Here is a 19,897-nt window from a genome sequence, read left to right as displayed (position 1 = left end):
ATTCCCTGCCAAGTGAAGTGGTTGAGGCTTCCCCAGTAGATGTCTTTAAAGCTAAGATAGATAATTTTTTGGACAGTAAAGGAATTATGGATTATGGTGAGAGGGCGGGTAAGTGGAGCTGAGGCCACGAACAGATCAGCCATGATCTTACTGAATGGTGGAACAGGCTCAAAGGGCCAGATGGCCTACTCCTGTCCTACTTCTTATGTTCTTCCCATTGGTCTTCAAGATAACAATCACATTTCACAATGGATTCACAACACGTGTGTTTCAGAAGCAGGAAAAATGTGCTGAGCATCCTACTCTTCAGAAAGCTTACTCTAACTGAAAACCAAAACCTCCAGCTGTCAGCAAAACATTATTTAAACAAAACAGCCATAAAACTGTCAAATGAATGCCAGCAAACTTGTCCAGCAACTAGATGAAAGCAGGGGATTGTGAAGAAATGCCTTGTTATAAAGAATTGCCATGTGTTTTTTTTTAAATTGGTATTTTCACAGAATTTGAAATAAATCAATTTTTCCACAATCTTCAAATCTTCCTAACAGAGAAATGAATGAGTTTTGTTTGAATTCACTTCAATTGAATTGTACAGAAAAGAAACACCAAATTGAATGGGGAAAGAGATTGGTGCCAAATTGAATATAGGTGTGTAAAGGTCAAGTGCCAGCTTGAATATTTTGGGAAATTGCTTATCGTATAAAAAGTCAAAAACCTCCATGTCCTTAGGGCCTTCACCAGCAAAATAAAAACAGGACCTTACCCACTGTATGTTTGATGTTTGGATTTTCCCCTTTAGGGTGAGATTTATGAATGTTTTTCAAGTGAAGCAATGTTAATTATGCATATTGTTTAAGTTACAAAGCTCATGTTTTTACTTGTTTCCACATGCTGTAGTTTCATAATTGGGCACTCTTGATTTTCAGCTGTTTGGGACTTCTTTCTTGTTGAAGGTTTGTTAGTTTTCAAAGATGGAATATATGATCACAGCCTTGGGTCCCTGTGAGAGACTATTATTAATTTTTGTTTTGTTCCTGCTTTAATTTAGACATCAGAAGACCAAAGTCCTAGTTAAGTTGACTGAAAGGTCATTTATGGGCTGGTACCAGTTAAAAGGAACTCACAAAAGCAATGATATTGGCATTGGAGCTGAATAGATTCACTAATGACTGTTACTGAAAGGGCTGAAAATGTGTTGCTGGAAAAGCGCAGCAGGTCAGGCAGCATTCAAGGAACAGGAAATTCGATGTTTCGGGCATAAGCCCTTCATCAGGAATCCTGATGAAGGGCTTATGCCCGAAACGTCGAATTTCCTGTTCCTTGGATGCAGCCTGACCTGCTGTGCTTTTCCAGCAACACATTTTCAGCTCTGATCTCCAGCATCTGCAGACCTCACTTTCTCCTGTTACTGAAAGGGACTTATCACCCATAACTTGCTTGCCCAATTAACATTCTTGTTCATGTTAACTGATTGACTCTTAATAACCTTTAAAGTGAAGTTATAACACACTCTGGAGCAAACCATTTCACCAGGTTTGAGAATAGTTTCTAAAAACATATATTTTGCAACTGGAGTAAGTCATCAAATGTGGTTTTGCTAGCTTTGAAACCAATGTTTAAAAGATACTGAAACTGCTAAATACTACAGTGTTATATTACGAAATGTTGCTCCCAAAAGGACATAAGATATCCATTTCCAAATTCTGGATGAAATAAGTACTTCTTTTCCATTGTGCGTTTAATGTAATGCCATTTTTGCTGGTTTACTACAATTACAAAAATGACTACTAGTTAACATGATGTTAACATACTTAGCAATTACTTTGTTTTGAGAACTAAATAGTTTACAGTAGTGCAAAGTGGATGTTCTTTGGAGATTGAGGGACATAAAAGGAGACTAGCTCTGCATCTGACCTGGAGATACTGGAAAATGGCTGGGGAGTATTATCTCTAGAATGATATTGGTTTTCTAGTGTGATTCAGGTGGGTAATGGTAGAAAATTGATTCAGGTCATGTGGAGTCAGAGATTAGGTGGCAGACTGGATTGGAAGATTTATATGCTAGGACTCATTGGGGTAGTGTGGTGAAAATCAAATCCTACTATTCCTGGAGTTTTCACAAAACTGAAATATTTTGAAAAGTACCCAGAATTCCCCAATTTAACTATTTGGCCCAGGTTGACAAAGCATAGACCAGGTTTCAGTACATAACAAAAATTGCTATTTATTCAAAATAAATAGATTCTAACTACAGGTTAACAGTTATGAACCATTGGAAAATAACTCTACCAGTTAAAGCTCTGTTACCTTCCCTCCCTCTCCCCTTACTCTTCTTACATGCGCAGACTTACAGGAAATAAAGAGATCGATGTCATGAACAAATAGAATGATTTAGAAAACAGTTTTCTGAGCCCTGAAGAAAAGATTTGCTTTGATTCACGTACCGATCAGAATGCTGCTTGTCAATTTTCCTTCTCCAGATGCTTTCATTTGTTTGTAAGAGGCACACGGTAACTAATTCACATTTACAAAGGCCTCTGACTTATAACTTAAATGTTAAATTTACAGTAACGGCTGAAGGGGAAAGCTATACTTTGTTTGTTCAATCTTAAAGTATTTTTACTGTAAAGAATCGAGACAACTCTTGAGCCTGTGGAGATCTGATGGCATCTCACTATCTTGTTCATAACCCCAAGTTGTTCAGCTATCTGGGAATCAATTGTGGTTGGCCGGCAGAAGGCCTTTGCCATTGGTCTGTGGACTAGTGACCAGTCATGCATCAGCTACTTATTGCCTGCTGGATCCCCATTTGTACACAGCTGTTAGCCCCGGTTCATTTGCAAACCATCTTCTGCTTATGGTTTAAATAGCTGTATAAACAACACTTGTAATGAGAACCAGGTCACTTGCTTTCAGAAGTGCAGCAATCCCTCAATAATGTTTGATTTTTAAAACCGTTGTTTTCTAATTTCAGTCCACAAACAAAACAAACGACACAGTGGCTCAGTGGTTGGCACTGCTGCCTCACAGTGTGGGGGACCCGGGTTCGATTCCAACCTCGAGCGACTGTCTGTATGAAGTTTGCTCATTTCTCCCCATGTCTGCTTGGGTTTCCTGAGTACTCCGGTTTCCTCCCACAATCCAAAAGATGTGTAAGTCAGGTGAATTGGCCCTGCTAAATTGCCCATATGTGAGGTGCATTTATCAGCATTAAATGTAGGGAAATGTGTCTGGGTGAGTTACTCTTCAGAGGGTTGGTGTGGATTTGTTGGGCAAAGGTTTGTTTCCACACTGTAGGGAATCTAATCAAAAAAGATACAGCTTATAAATATGTGTGTGTATGTAACAGAAAGAATCAAAGTGTTAAGGGAAGAATCGCTTGGAAAGTGGTATCTCACAGGTGTGTGTGCTGGAAGAGTTTTGCTCACCAAATAAATGACTTGGCCTTAGAAATTGGTTACAAAATTTGTAGATATCAAATTAGAAGGAGTTATGTAATAGAACAGTGAGTTGGATTGTATCAGAAATCAGCTAAGTCTTAGTTTTGGCAAGTTTTGTTCAGTTTCTCTCAATGCTAGGGACTTTTTTGCTCACTACTCTTTGACGTCTCATTTTTTTACCTGCGCACATGCCACTGTGGTACCCTCAACTTGTCTGCTCTCTCACTAAAGGGAAAAATACTCAACACTGCTGTGGCATACAGGGATTCCTAGCGCCAGCACCACTGTTAATAGCACCGCTGCCTCACAGCGCTAGGGATCCAGATTCAATTTCAATCTCGGGTGACTGTCTGTGTAGAGTTTGCATCTTCCACCCGTGTCTGTGTGGGTTTCCTCCGGGTGCTCCGGTTTCTTCCCGCAGTTCAAAGATATGCAGGCCATGTGAATTGGCCATGCTAAATTGCCCATAGTGTTAGGTGCATTAGTCAGAGGGAAATGGGTCTAGATGGTTTACTCTTCGGTGTGGACTTGTTGGGCCGAAGGGCCTGTTTCCACATTGTAGGGAATCTAATCTAATCAATCTAATTATGGCCCTTGAAATGAAACAGGAACATTGAGAGTTCCTGAGGATTCAGGCATCATGACTCAGGCTTTCTAGATGTGGTACCAATGATTTCACATGACTTGTACATTGATGTTGTGGTTCTGTTCGCCGAGCTGGAAGTTTTTGCTGCAAATGTTTCGTTCCCTGGCTAGGGAACATCATCAGTGCTATTGGAGCCTCCTGTGAAGCACTGCTTTGATGTTTCTTCCGGTATTTATAGTGGTTTGTTCTTGCCGCTTCCGGGTGTCAGTTTCAGCTGTAGTAGTTTGTATGTGGGGTCCAGGTCGATGTGTCTGTTGATGGATGTTCTTGCCGCTTCCGGATGTCAGTTTCAGCTGTAGTGGTTTGTATATGGGGTCCAGGTCCATGTGTCTGTTAATGGAGTTTGTGGATGAATGCCATGCCTCTAGGAATTCCCTGGCTGTTCTCTGTCTGGCTTGTCCTATGATGGTAGTGTTTTCCCAGTCAAATTCATGTTCCTGGTTGTCTCAGTGTATGGCTACTAGGGATAGCTGGTCGTGTCGTTTTGTGGCTAGCTGATGTTCATGGATGCGGATTGTTAGCTGTCTTCCTGCCTCATAGCAGAGGCAGTCATGCAAAGGTTAGAACATACAGCCCTACCACAAATCCAACCCAAACTCTGGATCAGATACGTCGATGACACCTTTGTAATCATCAAAAACACAGAAATAGAAAAAACACTCCGAATCATCAACGCCACACTCACAGGAATACGATTCACGAGAGAAGAGGAAAAGGATAGCCAACTCCCATTCCTAGACGTGTTAGTAGAGAGAACACCCAACGGAGAATTCACCACAAGGGTACACAGGAAACCAACACACACAGACCAAGTCCTTAACTATGAAAGTAACCACCCCAACACACACAAACGAAGTTGCACCAGGACAGTATTCAAAAGAGCCACAACACACTGCAGTACACCAGAACTGCGAAAAGAGGAAGAGGAACACCTATACAAGGTATTCGCCAAAAACGGATACCCACGCAACTTTATCACCAGATGCCTAAGAGATAGACCACGGAACGAGGACATGCCACAACCAAAAGGACTAGCCACACTACCATACGTCAGGAGCGTCTCAGAACTGACAGCCAGATTACTGCGACCCTTAGGACTCATAACAGCACACAAGCCAACTTCCACACTCAGACAACAACTCACTAGAACAAAGGACCCAATAGCCAGCACGATCCAAACTAATGTAGTTTACAAAATACCATGCAAGGACTGCACAAAACACTATATAGGACAAACAGGAAGACAGCTAACAATCCGCATCCATGAACATCAGCTAGCCACAAAACGACACGACCAGCTATCCCTAGTAGCCATACACTGAGACAACCAGGAACATGAATTTGACTGGGAAAACACTACCATCATAGGACAAGCCAGACAGAGAACAGCCAGGGAATTCCTAGAGGCATGGCATTCATCCACAAACTCCATTAACAGACACATGGACCTGGACCCCATATACAAACCACTACAGCTGAAACTGACACCCGGAAGCGGCAAGAACATCCATCAACAGACACATCGACCTGGACCCCACATACAAACTACTACAGCTGAAACTGACACCCAGAAGCGGCAAGAACAAACCACTATAAATACCAGAAGAAACATCAAAGCAGTGCTTCACAGGAGGCTCCAATAGCACTGATGATATTCCCTAGCCAGGGAACGAAACGTTTGCAGCAAAAACTTCCAGCTCGGCGAACAGAACCACAACAACGGACACCCGAGCTACAAATCTTCAACCAGACTTTTGTACATTGATGGAATGGAACCATTTTCTGTTTGTGAACTCAACTGCGTTCTGTTGTGGTGCTCTCCATGTAGCACCTTACGCTTGAGGGAAGCCAGTTATAGAGTCATAGAATCATAGAGATGTACAGCATGGATATCGACCCTTTGGTCCAATCTGTCTATGCTGACCAGATATCCCAATCCAATCTAGTCCCACCTGCCAGCAGACGGCCCTCCAAATCCCACCAAACCCTTCCTATTTATATACCCATGCCAATGCCTCTTAAATGTTGCAATTGTACCAGCCTCCACCACTTCCTCTGGTAGCTCATTCCATTCACGTACCATCCTCTGTGTGAAAACGTTGCCCCTTAGGTCACTTTTATATCTTTTTCCCCTCACCCTAAACCTATGCCCTCTAGTTCTGGACTCCCCGCCCCCAGGGAAAAGACTTTGCCTATTTATCCTATCCATGCCCCTCATAATTTTGGAAACCTCTATAATGTCACCCCTCAGCCTCCGACGCAAAGCCTGCTACTCATGCTGCAGCATTGATCTCTCCACAGGGAACTGAGGTGAAGTGGTGTGATCTGGCTCAAATAACATTTGTGACAACCTCGATATGATTGTGGGTTAAGGGTTGTGAGATCCCTCACAGGCTCCCAGCCACTGTGATAGGATGGCCACCCAGTCCTTCAGGTCACAGTTCCCACTCCAGCAGTTGTCAGATTTCTTTGACTTTATCCTGGAACATCCTCAGTCTGAAGTGACACCACGCCTACAGGAAATGGCATAGAGGATGATAGACTCTGGGCATCGTCTACCAATTCTGTATCCTGAGGGAATCCTTAGCTGTGAACCATTTTTTATGGAGGTTGTTCCACAGCTGGAGTTCTCTGTTAGTTCTGGGCTTACTTCAACATCTGGTCCTCCCATATTCCTCTGCACCTTCAGCATATCACAGCAACAATAATTCTGCCATGGCTGGATACTTTGGTTACACTTCCAATGAATTTGTGCAGGAAATTTAAAAAAACAGAACAAGTGACACAAATAATGGTTTAGCATATCTTCCCGACAATGGTGCATGGAGGGGCCAGGGAAAAACTCTTTGTGGACCTTTGACACAGAGACCTTATTCCGATGAATGCTACACATGCCATCTCACACAAGTACAGTACTTAAAATCTGATGCATGGTTTTTGATACCTAGTCCCTCCTCACAAATTTCACATCCGTCTAGAAGGTTAGCATTGCATGTAAGATCACAGTTATTAGTGTTCAAGGTGAGAGGAAATCAGCTTCATCCCCTTGTGTAGCCACTTTTCAGTTCATCCGTGATCACCCCTGCTGCATAGAGGTGACTGTCTTCAATCTTCACTGACATGGTCAAGATTGCTTGTGGCAGGCTTTGTATTCCATTCAACTGGGACACTAAACACATTTCACAAATGCAAATGTATTTAACTTGTACTGCTTAAATGCCTGAAATAATTGTACCTTGCAGAGCCTCACACTGCTCACAAGGAGAGCCTGCAGTGCTGACACAGGAGAAAATTACTGCACCCGCTCTGGGTGTGGTCTCAGCCCTTTTCCAGTGTATTTATGACTCGCATGAGTATGGAAGACAATGCAGGGCATACTTGACAGTGAGTCACAGACTAAGCCATATAATGTAGTCATATTAACCATCGTGCTGAACTTTCCATCCATTGAGGCCAGGGAAGTTGAGTGTCGATGATCCCACCTACCCCCAAATAAATATATCCTCCAATGCACTATTGTCTCCCTCCCGCCTTGTGTCTTGGGTTTTCCCTTCCCTTTTCAATTGTTGTCCCATCTGCATCTCAGCATACTGCCTCCAATTCCCACAGCTGACATCCCTGACATGAGTACCAAAGCAATGGCCCCCTCATAATCTACCTTGACTAATCCTGAAGGATGACTCCCTGCACAACCCAAGTGATTGTGTTCAAGTTCCCTGGATACCTCCCTTGACTTTCCATGCTGGGGGACCCCCTGGTCAAGGGGTTCTGTGCTGAGACTTTGAGTCATGGCCATTTGGTTGAAGCATGTAGCAGACTATTTGTTGCATATACTGCTAACACAAGGTGTGAGACTAATATAGCAGGATGTCATAACAGCAACGTGCCCACCTCTTGACTGATGACTGCTGACAAGTTGTGTAGCTTTATGACTGCACTATTTTGTAAGGCAAGACAGAAGTACCATGAGCCTTTAAAGTCTGGCTGTGGGGGAAATGTGCAAAAAGGTAAAGTAAGGCAGAGATACTATGAGCATCCAAGCAGGCACAAAGTGAATGAGTGCTAAGAGAACAAATAGTGAACCCTGAGGTGCAGCCTAGTCCCATCCATGTTTTCGGTGCCAATCCCTACACACAGTCTTCTGGCTAGGGCATTTACAAGCAAGATGGTGGTGATTCCAAAGTGTAGCATTGAAATGCAGAACTGTATTGTAGGTAGGTTCAGGATGTGCCATGATGGTGTGGTAAGGCTGGAATGTGCCTGATGCTAAACTCCATGAGCAGGGATGGGGCGCAAACTTGCTGCCTACAGAAATGCCCTGGGTTACTGGGCACTCCTGTCTGTGATGGAGGCCAGAGGGTCAGTTGGGGGAATTGGAATTGCCAGATGATTAGGGAATCTGGCTATTTTTCTTCAATTTTGAGAATCCGACAATCACAGCCTACTTTTCCAACTGATTGTCTGCATTGTTCTGGGGCTGGGAGGTTACCATCTTATGTGACCTCAAGATGATGCAAAGCATTTTACAACAAATAAAGTATATTTATTTGATGTGGATACTGTTATAATGTAGGAAATTTCTTAACTTTAATGGCCTAATATAATGTTGGGTGTGACTAATAGTTCAAAGGTGCAAGAATAAAGAATTCATGAACAGGCTTTAGGCATTAGCAAATCAATGAAATTCTATATGCTAATATCTGAGTTGGTTCCTCATTTATTCCTTGGAAGACAGGAGATTAAATAGGATAAAGGATCAAAACAGTTTGAGCTCTATGGTACATAAATTGCCAGTGGTATTAATGCAAATTGAAAAGGCCGTGGAGCCTGTAAATGATCTATAAGTGAATTGGAAAAAAATACTGCCAGCCATTCCTACTTGAATAGAATGCAAAACTAGGAGCTAATGTTAAATTAATGCAAAACCTTAGTTAGACTACTTATATTGTGTGGAGTTCCAGTCAGTTCAGTACAAAAAAAACTGGAAAAGTGTTTAAAAACACCTTAAGAGTGTTACTAAAATTCAGAGCATGGAACTATCAATTAACATTCAGCATGCTTCGACTCATTTGTAAAATGGGGAAGACTAAGAGGAGATTTAGATGACTTTGAAATGATGAAGGAAATTGATACGAGTGGAGATGGAGAAACTGTTTCTCTTCAAGTGATTTCTAGAACATGGGGTCATATTTAAACTTTAACAGAGCTAATAGAAAATTTAAGATGAAGTTTCTTTATGCAGAGTGGTGAGAATATGGAGCTTACATTAAGACCATCATGTGATTTTTGTGGTTGGGCTTAAATTGACTGTTCTTATCTAAAAATTAAGTTGTGGAGATTTTGTGGACCTTTGAAGAGCTTATGCTTGAAATGTTAACTCTCCTGCTTCTCGGATGCTGTGTGACCGGCTGTGCTTTTCCAGTGCCATAATGTTTGACTCTGATCTCCAGCATCTGCAGTCCCCGCTTTCTCCTTTAACAATGATAATCCTCACCCCATTTCCAATCGTCCAATTTCACTGATCAGGGAAGAGACTCAGGTGGGAACCAACTATGAGGCAAATCATTGGCAAACTCATATTTTCTAATATGGTGAAGGCTTTGACAGATATTCAGGACTTGATTTTATTTCATTTTATTCTCAACATGCCTCCTGTCATTGGTGGGTACTTTCAATTGGCATGGAGGGTGTAAGGCAAAATAGTGACGGTTGGTTGGAATGAAGTAGCATGAGATGGCATGTTGGTTATTCAGCAGCCCCCATGTCACCTCTGACCCACCTCTGAGGGCAGGGGGCCTATCCACTCCACTTTCCTGATTCCAGTGCAAATATCTGAGCCAAAGATTTTTATGCAGTATTATGCTTCTTTATAATCATGAAGAAAAAAATGTTGCTGCTTGTTTTTTTGTCAAAAAGCTCAACAACCTGAGAAGAAATACTTACTTCCATGAATTAACTTTGGTTGGAATTCAAATTGCAACTAAAATTTTCATCTAGATTTGTGAGTAATGGGGAGTGATACTGAAACTGCAAGTGTGAAAAGTACTCGACAAAATGATCTGCAGATAAAAACCTTGGATAGATTAAGTAGTGCATGATTCGTGGAATTGTTAGTGTGCTTCATCATTTTTCAGGACTTGATTTTTTTTCAAAAACTCCATGGTTTTTCCCAATTGTAGACTGTAATGTATCCAACACAGGACTTTGTACTGCTTTTTCAATATTTAGGTGATGGATGGTTAATATCAGCAGACAGTTGCTGTGACTCTCTGCTTCAGAAAACCCATAGCACATTTTTTGAAATGGTTGTGTTGTCTCAGTACAAGTAGAACAGCACTCACCTCAGAAACAAAAGCAATCAAATTCTGTTTGAAAACAAATTATTCCATGTATTCAGCAATTCCTATTCGTTACCCATTGCACACTTGGTATTGAAATTACCTCACAAGCCACAATTTGAATAATATAAATCCATTTTTGTTTCCTGAACATGTGATATAAGGTAATGTTTCTAGTTACTGTACTAATAATACAGGAGCATAAGTGGCACTGAGGACCAGAAAACTTGCTTCAGATTCAAGTAGCTGCATCCCAACAAGTTTCCAGCAGACTATCTGAAGTGTTCTAGATGAGATAGAACCATGGCTTAATTTAAACAGCTTGGAAATGGATGCACAAAATGTGCCCCTCACCCGTATAGATTTTTAAGATCTTGAAGCTGTTAAAAGTGCCAAAGACATTTTGCCCTGATTCCTATTTCCCCTTCAACTGCTGTTAGAGCTGTCATCTGATATTTCTCACTTGTAAGTGAATGTGCGAGTTGTTCTGCTCTCACGTTTTTTGTTAACTTGAATTCACAGTAACGTGATTGACGAATTGAGGACACTGTTTCTAAATCGCAAACATTTAAAACGTGCGCTGGCAGTAACATGATTGCAGCACCAACACTTCAACCGCTGTTTCTAAAGTGCGATTTTTCTATAATGCTGGGTTGCACAAGAAGCAACCACTGGGTTATAAAAGAACTACCGATAATGTCATCTGTTCCTGTAAATGACTTAACTTTTGTCAGTAAATGAAGCACTGAAGGAAGGGAGCATGCGAATGGAGCTCTTCAAATAGAAATTTTCACATAAACCTAAAGGTTAGCAATGCATCAAGGTGAAGTGTTCAGTGGAGATCAACAACTAAAATTAAGACCAATAAAGTAAAATATGATGTCTTGCTAATTTGTAATATTGCTATATTGTTAGCTGTCTTGATTGGCATCCAACTTTGGATGTGCTAGAAATTTTCTCTGGCTGAACTGAAAAACTGAAGCCAGTGCTCATGGTTCCTGCTACAGACTCCATTCCCTTAATCACCAACTCCAGCCATTTCTTTGGAAATGGTCTGATGCTAAAATAATCTTCAGATAAGTTTCCAACTACATATCTATACCATCACAAAGACAACCCATTCCCATTTCTCAAAATTCACCCATTCAGTCCCTGCCTCAGCTCATTGGTTGCTGAAGTTTTCATCCAGACCATTGGTATCTCCCAACTTAACTACTCCAAAGCACTTTCTATCCTCTGAGGTCATTCAAAACTGTGTTGACTCTGCCCTCATCTATGTCAAGTTCAGTTCATCTGTCATCTTGTGTTCACTGTGATTTTGAAGTTTGTAATCTGCCCCCTCAGTTTATATTCAACAAAATACCGAATCTCTAATTAGTCAAATTATGATATAGAATCAATTTTAAAAAGTCTGCATATACTGTAGTGGATCACACCGACAACCAAATGTATCTGTTTTGTTGCAGTTTCTGCAGTAAGCTGTGCTGTCTTTTTAAAAAGTGCAAATTGAATAGAATAAGATGGCCTTAAATTCTGTTTGACACAGCAGGTCGGGTGATATTGCACAGTGCTAGATACAACTTTGGACTATTGATCAGGAGACTGAAGTTATATTTTTAATTTCAGCTGACTCTTGGGTGTCCCCTAGAGTCCGAGTTGTCCTTTTTATTTGCACAGATACATAATATAGTGTAGTAATTAAAAATCAAAGCAACTTGAAAGTGTTTTTTGCAGAAACGTTATTTTAGTACGTTTTTTTATGATTAGAAATAATCCAACATTTTTCTAAGAAAGGAAGAAAATTGACTGGGTTTATTTATTTATATCTAAAGAATTAAAAAGTAAGATTTTTTTCCTACAGTTACATGTACAAGGATCTATACATTATTAACTCCATAGATCAAAGTATGCTTGTATTATTTGTTACTTCTGATGCATGCAGAAACCTCTCACTATCTTTAAGTATCCAAGTCCCAGAGCAATCTACCAGGGCACGGTTTCTGTTTATCAGAAAGTTAGTACAAATTAATCTCTTGCCCTCACCAACCAATGAAAAGCAGCACAACAAAAGAGGTAAGATAAAAACAGTTTAGATCATTGGGGCATTCGCTGCCTGAGCTCTTGTATAGCAGCTTTGCCAAGAGCACGTCACCTGAACCATCCCACACTCTTACACACCTCAATCATTTACGTCATAATGCTTATTATCGACACCAGCTTGCATTGCTTCACTTTCAGGAGAAAGTGAGGACTGCAGATGCTGGGGATCAGAGTTTAAAAATGTGTTGCTGGAAAAGCGCAGCAGGTCAGGCAGCATCAAAGGAGAAGGAGAATCGACGTTTTGGGCATAAGCCCTTCATCAGGAATCAAGCCCTTCCTGAAGAAGGGCTTATGCCCGAAACGTCAATTCTCCTTCTCCTTTGATGCTGCCTAACCTGCTGCGCTTTTCCAGCAACACATTTTTAATCTTGTTTCACTTTCACCAAGGTTAACTACAAATATTGATGACAACACAAAATTCTGAACTCAAAATTACTCTAACATTTATTTTAAGATAGACCATGTGGTCAAACAATGAAGAAGCAGAAGTAGGCCATTTGACCAATCGAATCTATTCCATCATTCAGTGAAATCATGGTTAATATGATAATCTTAAACTCTACTTTCCTGTCTTATCCATATAATCCTTGATTCCCTTACTGACTGGAAACCTTTACATCTCAATTTTGATTATACTTGACACTGAGAGAAGAAATTCCTCCTCATCTCTGTCTTAAATGGGCAATTTCTTACTCATTGTGCCCTCTGGTCCTAAACTCTCACTCAACAGGAAATAATCTCTTATCTGCCATGGAAACCCCCTAATAATCGAATATGTTTCAATACAGTTTTCTCTCATTCTTCGAAAGAATCTAATCTACTCAATGTCTCCTCATTAGAAACTCCCACCATACCCAGAATCAGCCTGGTGACCCTTCTCTGAACTGTCTCCAATTATAGTGTCTCTTTCCTTAGCTGTTCACAATGTCCTAGGTGTTGTCTGACTTGTATAGTTTAAGCAAGAGGTCCCTATTTTTATACTCCATTCCCTTTGAAGTAAAGGCGAGCATTAGTCCATTTGCTTTCCTGATTACCTGCTGAACTTGAATGCTGTTTTTTTTTGTGATTTATATATGACCACACCAGGTCTTGCTGTACTGGAGCCTTCCGGAGTCTTTCTCCATTTAAACACTGGTCCGCTGCTATATTCTTCCTGCCAAAGTGCATAATCTTACTTTATCCTACATAACATTACAGCTGCCAAGTTTTTGCCTATTCATTTAACATATCCATTTTCCCATCAAGACTCTTTGTGTCATCCTCAACATTTGCCTTCCCACTTTTTTTGTGTCATCCTCAAATTTGGAAAGGGTACATTCACTTTGGGCATCCAAGTCATTAATATGTATTGTAAATAATTATAGCTCCAGCACTGATCCCTGTGGCAGTCCACTAGTTACAGGTTGCCATCCTGAAAACGGCTCCTTTATCCCTCCTCTGTATTTTCTATTCGTTAGCCAATCTACTATACATGCTAATATACTAACCTCAGCACCATGGAGATCCCATTAGTTAACATCACTGAAGACTTGCATTAAGTTGAATTCTTAATTAATGCCAACTTCCTGACACATTTATCTAATTGTTTTCCTAGAGGGTTATCTCCAGTAGCTATGGGTTTGGAATGAAAGACTACTTTGCCTCCATAGAGAAAACCTCAGATTGTAGTGCTGAGTGACTTTGAACAGCTTTGAGCACTGACGTCTGGACTGCAGCCTGGCTTTATCAGTTCAATTACAAGGGGACTAGTGGAATAACTAGCTTAAGAGCAAACGTGCTGTTGCCCTGTATATTCCTCATGGAGTTGATGCCATTCGAATGGAATACATCATTGCCTAAAGCATGTATGAGAACAGAATGAAAAAGTGAGATGACCCTTCAGGTACTTATACGAACAGTGCATTTGAAATTCATGGAGTTAAAAGAGACTCCATCTTAACAGGCACCCCTGTTGTGTTCAGGGAGCTGATCACACGCCAGTTTGGACAGGATAGTCTTCATACTCTGAAGGAAGTGCCAACATTATTCTATGCTCTGGCTCCTGTATGCATACAGTGTCTCTAATTTGCTTGCTATAGCATACTTGGTACGACGGTGTGAACCACGTCCTTGAACAGTTATTGTCCATGTTGCATATTATAAATTATAAAATTTTGGCCCAGCGATGGTGAGGGAAGAGCAATATAATTCCAAGTCTGGATGATAGATGGCTTGGAGGAGTTCTTGCAAGCAGAGGAGTTTCCATTCATCTGCTGCCCTTCATCTTCAAGATTGTAGGTTTACAAGGTGCTATTGAAGGAGCCTTGATAATTTGCTGTAGTGTATTCCATAGATATAAGATACAGACTTATTGTCCTGTGTGGGAAACTGACATCTGCTAATTGTCCCTGACTGGCATAGAGCTTTCAGCATAGTATTTGAAAACCCCGTGCCTTCTTTGGACTCTTGCAGCCAGGTTTCCTTTTCCCTTATTGTCAGCAGTCATCATGGACTTCCTCTTTGATCAATACTGGTTACCCTTAAGTAATGTCGGTCAGTAATGCTGGATTTAAACCCTAGTACTAACCAACTGGCAGCATTCACAGTGGGTGAATTTTTGACTCATAATGAGGTATTCGCACAAATTTCATGTCTTTGTACTGACTTGAACAAGGGTATGCAGTGTCTGCATGTTTTCAGGAAAAATCAGATGTATGGATTATCATGCCTAATTAACTCAGATGTAGCTATTCCACAAGGATATTTCATTTCTATGATAATATGCATGCACAAGGGAAGATCAGGGCTTGACCTTGCGTGTTATGTGCTACTAGAAATGGAATACAGCAATAATTCATTTGCTTGTATCCTCTGTTGATAGTTTTACCTGCTCTGATCAATTCTAACTGTGTTCAGGCTGACATTAATGTAATCCTTGAAACCTTCCAGATGCCCAGATCACGAGAAGCAGTATTGTATTGTGAGCTGTGTGTTTATTGTGAAGACCCTGAGCAATTTTGAGCTCTGAGCATTTTCTTATTGTTCTCCCAATTTTATTGAGATAGTGAACTGCCAGATGTATTTTCATATTTCTGTTTGTGTAACTAAAGGACATGCATTGGAGTTTATTGTTGAGTCACAGTGGATTTTCTTGTTGCAAATGTTACCAATAAAATATATTATTATCTTTAAAATGCTTTTGTTTTGTTATGACTGACACCGACATCAAAAGGTAAACTGAACTGAAATCGACTCGGAAATTTCAGTGTGGAAGGGAGGCTATTTGGTCGAAGACAATTCTGGCCTTGCCAATGAGAGAATTTAATTAACATCAGCACAGATATATTCACTGCTTCAGCTTCAACTGCGCATTTTAATTTACTTCCCTTGACCTGTCAGCATTGCTTTTTGCTCAAGCCAATTCCATCAGTAGTCTAATCAGTGCTCAACATTTAAATTATTCCAGTGAACCTCCTGTGGCACTGTTTGCTTGTGATGTTTAGCTGTTCATTTTAACCTGTCTGTATGGCCATTCCTCTAAATAGATGCATCCAGGTAATTAAAGGGCACTTGTAAATAGTGAAGCCACAAACTCTTTTGGCTCCTCCGCAGATTTGTGTCTGTCCAGGTTATTGAAGTCAGGGGAGGACTGTGGAGGATTAGACATTAATTAAGCCAATTTGGAATTGCAAGAATAATCCTATCCATCCTGTTTGTGGAGAGGCCTCGACTTGTCCTGACATCGTACTGTGTTGAGTGTCCAGAGATGCCATAGGATCCCCTACTGAACATTGTATCTGAACTGCTTCTCGTGGAGTCTTGACTACCCATTTGAATGTACCAATCAAAATGGCAATAGCAGAATATTAATGATGGAGTTCTGCACTAGATGCGCACACTACACCCAATGAGTAAATCAAAGAACAGTACAGAACAGGAACAGGCCCTTTGGTCCACCATGTCTGTACTAACCATGGTGCCAATCTAACCTAATCCCAACTGTCTGCACATGTTCCATACCACTTTATTCCCTGCCTGTTCATGTGTTTGTCTAAATGCTTTTTAAACATTGCTGTGGTATCTGTTACTACCTTCCCTGGCAGTGTGTTCCAGGCACCTACAACCCTCTTTTAATACAAAATTACTTCACACATCTCCATTAAACTTGCCCCCTCTCACTTTAAATCTCTGCCGACTCGTATGAACATTTCAAACCTGGGGTAAAAGACTCTGACTATCTACCCTATCCGTTACCTCTCATAATTTTATATCATTCTGTCAGCCTCAGATGCTCTGCTGAAAACAATCCAAGTTTATCCCATCTCTTCCTGTAAGATAATACACTCCAATCCAAGAAACATCCTGATAAACCTCTTATGCACCTTCTCCAAAGCTTCTACATCCTTCCTATACTGTGGTGATCAGAAGTACACACAATGCTTCAAATGTGGCCTTGCCAAAGTTGTATACAGCTGCAGCATGACTTGCCAACTTTTACACTCAGTTCCCTGACTGACGAAGGCAGGCATGCCACTGATCTTTACAGCTTTATCCACTTGTGGTGCCACTTTCAGGGGGCTTTGGATTTGGTCCCCGAGATCCCTCTGTGTATCTGTATTCATAAGGGTCCTGTCATGTGTTGTATACTTTCCTCTTGCATTTGACCTTCAAAAATGCGTCACCTTATACTTATCTGGATTAAACTCCACCTGCCATTTCTCTGGCCAATTTCCCAAATGATCTATATCCTGCTGTATCCTTTGACAAACCTCCTCACGACCCACAACTCAACCCAATTTTGTGTCGTAATCAGACCAATTACGTTTTCATCCAAATCATTTTCATATAATCAACAAACAACAGAGGTCCTAATACTGATCCTTGCAGAACACCACTTGTCACGGACCTGCAGTCAGAAAAATATCTTTCCACAACTATGCTCCGTCTTCTTTGACGAAGCCAGTTTTGTATCCAGCTTATGAACTCATTGTGGATCACATGTGACTTAATCTTCTGGACCAGCCTACCATGAGGCACCTTGTCTAATGCTTTTCTGAAGCCTATTGTAGACTGCATCCATTTTCTACCCTCCTCAATCATCTTCATAATTTCCTCAAAATAATTCACTCAAATTTAAGATAAGGCCTCCCCAGCCATGGTACCATTAATAAGTCTATTGTTTTCCAAATCAGAGTAAATCCTACCCTTAAGAATCTTCTCTAGTAATTTTCCTGCCACTGATATAAGTATTATGGGCTTTAATGTCCTGGATTATTTCTGTTGTCCTTCTTAAATTAAGGAACAATATTGGCTATTCTCCAGTCTTCTGGGACCTCACCTATGGCTAAAGAATATATAAAGTTCTCTGTCAAGGCCCCAGCAATCTCCTCCCTTTGCATTCCTCAGTATCCTTGGCTAAATCCCATCAAGTTCTGGGGACTTATCTACCTTAATGTTTCTCAAAACACCCAACACCATCCCTTTCTTAATATTGGCACATCCTTGAATGGACCTACCTATTTCCTAGCTATCCTCTGGCTCCTAATATAAGTATAAAATACCTTGGGTTTCTCCTTAATCCTACTCACCAAGGACATTTCATAGTCCCTTTCAGCCTTCACAATTCCTTGTTTAAATTCTTTCCTGCTTCATTTATATTCTTCATGGGTCTAATCTGATTTCAGTTTCCTAAACCTTTACATATGCTTCCTTTCCCTTTTTGACTAACCTTTCAATATCTCTTGTCACCAGGGTTCCTGATTCTTGCCATTCTTATAGAAATATGTTGGTCCTGAACTCTGATGAACTGGCCTTTAAATGAGACCACATGTTGGATGTGGATTTACTGTCAAACAGCCATCCCCAACCTAGTTTCTCAAGTTCCTGCCGAATACTATTGTAATTAACTTCCTCATAATTTAGCATTTTCACCAGAGGGCCAGTCTTTTCCTTACTGTAACTACCTTTAAACTTACAGAATTATGATCATTGTTCTCAAAATGCTGCCCCAATGGAACTTGATCACCTCGCCAGGATCATATCCCAGTTCAAGGTCTAGCATGGTTCCTTCCCTATTTGGACTGTTTACATGTAGGAACAAATTGTTGCAGATGCTTGAATCTGTACTGAACACAACAAATGCTGGAGATCACAGTGAGTCTGACAGCATCTATGGACAGAGAGCAAGCTAACATTTCAAGTCTAACTGATTCTTCATCAGAGCTGGCGTGAAGTGTGGAGGGACAGCTTTTGTGAAATGTTGTAAATGCTGTCCCCTCCACACTTCACTTCAGCTCTGGTGAAGAGTTGGCTAGATTTGAAATGTTAGCTTGCTGTCTGACTCTCTGTGATCTCCAGCATGTTGTTGTTTCCTGAAATGTGTACATATTGTTTCAAGAAGGCTTCCTGGATGCACCTAACACATTCTGTCCCATTGAAATCCTGGTGGTAAGGAAGCCCCAATCAGTATTGAAGTTAAATTCACCCACTACAGTAACTCTGTGGTTTTTATATCTTTTCAGGATCTGATTACTTATCTGTTCCTCTGTCTCCCACTGACTATTGGGAGGCCTACACTATCACACCATCATAGTGATTACACCTTACTTATTCCTGATTATTCTACTCATATGGCTTTGCTGGATGAGCTCTCCAAGGTGGCCTCAGTTAATTCAGTTGTGACATCTTCTTAATCAGTAATGTGAGTCCCCCATCCCTTTTACATCCCGGTCTATCATGCCTGAAACATGTAAACCTTGGAACGCTGAGTTGCCCTTTTCCGAACAAGTTTGTGGTAATACCTACAGCATTGTAGTTCCACTTACTAATCCAGGCTCTGAACACCTCAGCCTCACTATACTCCTTGCATTAAAATAATTGCACTTCACAAGCCCTACCATGTTCATTAACCTGGTCCTGCCTGTTCTTCCTATTAGACTTACATGTATGGTTTTGCTCAAGGGGAGTCCAAGAGCACATTATCATACTCTGTCTCTCAAATAAATATCAGAAAGACACTGGCACTGGCTGAATCATAGTGATGGATGCTGGGAGGTTGTTCACAATGAGAATGCAACACTCTGAGAATTGCAAACAGGACTGTAGTTAGCGACATGAAATCCCCCGAAAGAATTTCAACTCAAAAGTCTTGCTTTTGGAACAAAGCTGGGGCCTTCAAATAAAAATGGGATTGATGATATGAGGGATGCTAAAGACAATTATGACAAGGACCCAAATGAATTATTATTTTGTAAGTTGTATCCATATATCTCAGAGTCAGTACTGATCAGAAATGAAGCTAAGGAACTGTCTGAATGCTGCATCATGGTGGAGGTGACTTGCACAATGACCTGTGGGAACATGATGCAATAGGTTCTGGTCCGAATGTACCTTGT

General features: G+C 40.8%; 1 protein-coding gene across 5 annotated transcripts in view; it reads left to right on the top strand.

The window, feature by feature from the left end:
- Positions 1–19,897, top strand: part of cyth1b (cytohesin 1b) — a 234,285-nt gene that overhangs the window by 122,597 nt on the left and 91,791 nt on the right. The window lies entirely within an intron of this gene.

The sequence above is a fragment of the Hemiscyllium ocellatum genome, chromosome 25, assembly GCF_020745735.1.
Source record: "Hemiscyllium ocellatum isolate sHemOce1 chromosome 25, sHemOce1.pat.X.cur, whole genome shotgun sequence".
Classification (NCBI taxonomy): domain Eukaryota; kingdom Metazoa; phylum Chordata; class Chondrichthyes; order Orectolobiformes; family Hemiscylliidae; genus Hemiscyllium; species Hemiscyllium ocellatum.
The sequence above is the reverse complement of the archived record's forward strand: the minus strand, read 5'-3'. Positions and strand labels throughout refer to the sequence as shown.